The sequence below is a fragment of the Populus trichocarpa genome, chromosome 15 (assembly GCF_000002775.5).
Source record: "Populus trichocarpa isolate Nisqually-1 chromosome 15, P.trichocarpa_v4.1, whole genome shotgun sequence".
NCBI lineage: Eukaryota > Viridiplantae > Streptophyta > Magnoliopsida > Malpighiales > Salicaceae > Populus > Populus trichocarpa.
The window spans coordinates 3,714,196-3,719,493 of record NC_037299.2 but is presented as its reverse complement, the minus strand read 5'-3'; positions in this window follow the sequence as shown (position 1 = coordinate 3,719,493).

Genomic DNA, 5,298 nt, shown 5'->3' with positions numbered 1-5,298 from the left:
TTCATCATTTAATATTAGATTGGTTGAGAAATAAACTGCATTATTGATTTTTGTTTGCTTTCTAGGGATAATTGTCTCAAATAAGTGTCTATTTTTAGGTTGGTGCTTAATTTTATGAGCATTTATTTTTATCATATAATTACATAAAACAATTATATATAAAAAAATTTATTAAGCCTAATAGAGTCCATGACCCGGGTCGCGAAGGGGTGAGGTCGATCATTATCTCAATATTTTTTAAAAAAATTATCATCTTAAAGTTTTTTTAAAAGCTAAGTCATGTTTTTATCGATCATCAAAGTTGCATTTGGACCTATGAAATTGATCAATTTAAATCGAACTAGATCTCATATGGTTTAATTAAAAACTTGACTTAGATAAAAAGTTCAGTCGAAGGGTTTCAAAATTAACTCATTTGGTCAGTTTTAATAACACTTTTTTAAAAATTTTCGTGCTCTTAATATTTTTTTACATTAAAAAAAAATGATCCAACTCGCGGCGAAGCGCGGCCAATATACTAGTATGAACATCAAAGGAGGTGGCTTTTTGTTTTTGTTTTTTTTTTTTTCATTCCTATCCTTTTTTTTCCTCTCTCATTTTTATCGGTTTTTTTTTATTTCATACTTTAACATTTGCTTGATTTTGAATTTATCTTCATAAATTTTTTAGATTTGTTTTCTATAAACTTATTATAGTTCCAAATAAACATCTCAATATTTGGTTTATGCTCGATTTTACCAGCAACTATTTTTGTTATCGTATAATGAAGTAAAAGATAGTTAAAAAAACAAAGTTTTTAAACTCAGTTGATGTGAACCTCATGATCACGTGTTCACGCAACTCACAATAAGATTTACAAAGAATCTTGGAAAGCCAAAACATGTCTAATAGGAGTGTGAAACAATGGAAACTTGTCCCAAGACACCAACAGTATTGGAATAAGAACCCCCGCCCTACAAATACCAATTCAAGAACGAGAAGTATAAGAAAGACATTATAAAGCCAATTAATATTTGATAAGTCAATTTAGTTTGTTAGAAAACCAAAGAATGCGAGAATCTCTCTCACACAAGCTGAATAGATTTGACAGCAATATTATTATTAAGTCTTAATATTTTGTGCTTAAAAAGAGTATTTATACTTTGAAAAGAAAACCTTAACACTAATGGGTCAAATATTCAACCAATTTAAATAAAACTCAAACTAATTAAAATAAAGTTTAAAAATAATAAAAATAAATAAAACAATAGTCTAAAATTATTTTTCACCTTTTACCGCATATGATAGTGAAATATACTCAAGATAAATAATTGTTGAAGAATTCTTACTGAACAAAAATCTGATACCTTGTAAAATAAGAATTAATTTCTAAATAATTAATTCTTCTTATTTGATTTGGAATCCTTGTAAAATAAGTAACCTAAATGTTGCCACATAAGTTCCCAATAGCATTGAGGACTCCTTGTAGTGAATGAAATTCATAACTCTTAAGGAAACAATGTCTTTTCTATTTTGGCACTTTTTTAGCTGATTTTCGGTCCAAATTAACACATGTCATTCTTTCTCGTCCGGATGAATTAGTAGTATTACCGTATATTGTTGGAAAGGTACAAATGTCTAGTTTCCAATACTATTAAAATCACATCTAAACTCTTCTTGTAGCTTCATATAAGACCTACAAAGTAGACAAAGGTCTAGACTAACGGATTTGAACATTTTTAACCCAAGCTTCTTGACTTAGCCCATTGAACTCCTCTTGGATCTATTTCAATCTAGGCCTGAAAATAGACTCAATGGACACTCCTAATGAATCCTTTGATATCATAACCAGGATTGCATCATTCCCTCTCTCCTCAAAAGAATTTTACCTCGGATCATCACCTACATCAAACAAAAAAAGATTAGAAACTTTGAATATAGCACTAACATTATACTCATCTTGTAGATCTACTTTGTAAGCATTAACTCTTTTAAGGAATCTGAATGAATCATCTCATCTAAGCACTAACTTTGATTTTCTATGTCTAGGAAAACTTTATTTTTGAATATGCACCCAAACACAATCTCCTTGTTAGTACACAACTCTTTTTCATATTTTGTTTGCTTGGAATGCATACTTCTCTTTTTTTTTTCTCAACATGTTGTCTTATCTTCTTAAACAATGCTTTCATAACTTGTTCTTTTCTATTATCATCAAGTCTAACTCTTTCATCAACAAGTAAAGAAAACAAATCTAGTAGAGTTAAACCATAAGCTATTTTAAATGGTGAATATTTTTTTCCAATTTAATAGATTAGCACATAACAATTTTTTTTGTAACATATTAAACAAAAATTATAAATGCTTAATATGTTCACATAGATTTTTTTTATGAATGTCATTAAAGTAATCAACAACAAAGTTACATATGAATGCACACAATAAATGATTCGTTAATCTCATTAAATTACTATGTGCAATAGTAAGACTAAACAGCATGATTAGTCATTCAAACAATCTGCATTTTGATGATAACCAATTTTCAAATCAATCTTACTAAACAAATAAATTTCATGCAACTCATTAAGAATATCATCAAGTCTAGGGATATGATGTCTTGATTGCACCTTTTATTAAGGGAAAATCATTATGGATCTCATCAGGAAATACATAGCAGAATCTGGACGACAACTTCAACCCTTTATATGAAAACCTTGCAAAATTCCGATCATCCTGGAATTTTAACACAAGATAAAAATAAATCTTTGGAAACTTCTGGAAAAATTTCCATAGGACAGTCAAACCAAACATTATGCTTGTTTGCATAAAGCTACACAGTAGGACAATTTAAGCTCGAATTCGAATTTGATTGTCCTACATTATCCTTAAAATCCTATAACAAATATATAGCAACACTAGGAATAAAAGAATCAAGGTTGTTAGTGTTAACATTCCATACGACTCTTTGGATAAGGTTTCCTCACTAATCAACCTTCATTCCCAATACATCCGTCGTATAATTTTGTTGTATTATCAAAGTCATCTTATCTTTCAAATCCTTCATCACCTTAGTTAGAAGCTCAAGTTGTTAGGTGAAAGCTTGCATTTGAAAGATGTTATCTGTTTTTGGTTTTACGAACTTGTTATTTTCATATATCTTTGAATCTGCGAAAATTGACGAGTAGCAAGAAAACTATATACCTCAAAACTCTTATGTTTCACATAATTCAAGGTTTTTCACTCAATTGTTTTCACTACACCTATTATCTCCTGGCTCGTCTTCTTGCGGTTCTTTCAAAATTGAAAATCAATGAACCAAAGTCAATGGCTATCATAACGCAATCCAAATATATATAAAGTAACTCAAGAATCAATAAGATACTAAAAACAAGCAAAACAAAACTACAATTTCATGATTAGCAAAACGAATTCATATGAAAAATGGCCGATACAAAGACTCGAAATAAAGCAGAAGCAAAAGTTAATGAAAATACTTATTCGACTTTCAAATATCCCAAATATAGCAGAAATAAATTGAAAAGGTTGAAACAAATAGTAATAAACATGTTTTTGTAACTTGATACAAATATGACTTGTTATGCAATTTTAAGCACCAAAATTGAAACAATTTTGTAACAACCTTAAATTTGATATGTACCTGTACCTAAAAAAACAACATATCTCCATTTATAGATTGTTTTCTTATTCCTAGGCATCGAAACCCCATGTATGATTAGTTTGCAGTAGAATTTAACTCAGAATTAAAACCCCAATCAAAAGATATCAAAAAAAGCTCAAATTTATAGTGCGATTTCACCCCAAATAACCAATATATCAATTTTGAAGTGAGTTAAAGATGTTTTGATTCAGTTTCACTATTGTTTGTGTTTTCACGACAAAATTGAATAACATCTATTCTTTTATTTTTTGACATTTTATGTTACTAATATGTTTAGGGACAGTAACAAAATCAAAACAACACTTTTTTGGTACTAAGATGCTGAAAACACAAAGAGAAGAAGAAAACTGCAAAACACAACTAAACTTATGGAAGACAAAAAACTAAAATTTTCAGAAAGATATGACTTCATTTTGGAGTCTAGTTCTGATACCAACAAATGTGAATCTCATGATCACATCCCACGACTCATAATAAGATTGACAACGAATTCTGGAAAGCTAAAACAAGTCTAATAGAAGTGTGACATAATGGAAACATTTCCCAAGACACCATCACTATTGGAATAAGAGCCTGCACCCTATAAATATCAAGTCACGAATGAGAAGTATAAGAAAGATATCATGAAGCCAATTAATTTTTTTTATAAGTCAATTTAGTTCGTTAGAGAATTAAAAATGCAAGAATATCTGTCACACAAGTTGAATAAATTGGGTAGCAACATTATTATCAAGTCTTAAAATTTTGTACTTACAAAGAGTATTTATACTCTTAAATATAAAACCCAAACACTAAAAGGTCAAGCATGCAACCAATTTAAATAAAGCCTAAACTAATTAAAATAAGGTTTAAAAATAAATAAAAGAATAGTATAAAATTATTTTTCACCCTTTGCCCATATGATAGTGAAAAATACCCAAAATAAATAATTGTTGAAGAATCCTTAGTGAACAAAAGTCTAATGGCTTGTAAAAAAATAATTAATTTCTAACTAATTAATTCTTCTTGTTTGATATAAAATCCTTGTAAAATAAATGACCCAAAGGTTGTAATATAAGTTTATAATAGCATTAAAGATTCCTTGTTGTGAATGGAATCCATAACTCTTAAGGAAATAATGTATTTTCTATTTTCACACTTTGAACACGCTGTCCTCTCTCACACTTTGCTTGCAAGCCTACCATGTATCTTTGAAAAGGTACAGATGTCTAGTTTTAATAGAATTGAAATCGCATCTAAACTCCTCTTGTAGGTTCATATATGACCTTAAAAGTATAAAAAGGTCTAAACTAATAGATTTGAATATTTTTATCCAAACCTCTTGACTTAGCTCATTGAACTCTTCTGGATTTACTTTGTTTTAAGCCTTATAATAGAACAAATAGACACTCCTAATGGATCCTTTGATGTCATAACCAGGATCGCATCATCAGTGGAGTCCATCACCTTAATTGCAGATTTGGCGGGTTAAGTTGTGAAATCCGAGTCAATCAAATATGTCGCTATCATAATATTAATAAAAAGTGTTCATCTTGATTTTTTTAAGTCAAACCATGTTTTTTAATGGTCGTTCAAGTTATCTTTGGACTTTCTAAATTGATTAAGTCACATTAAAGCAAATCCCACATGGTTTGATTTTA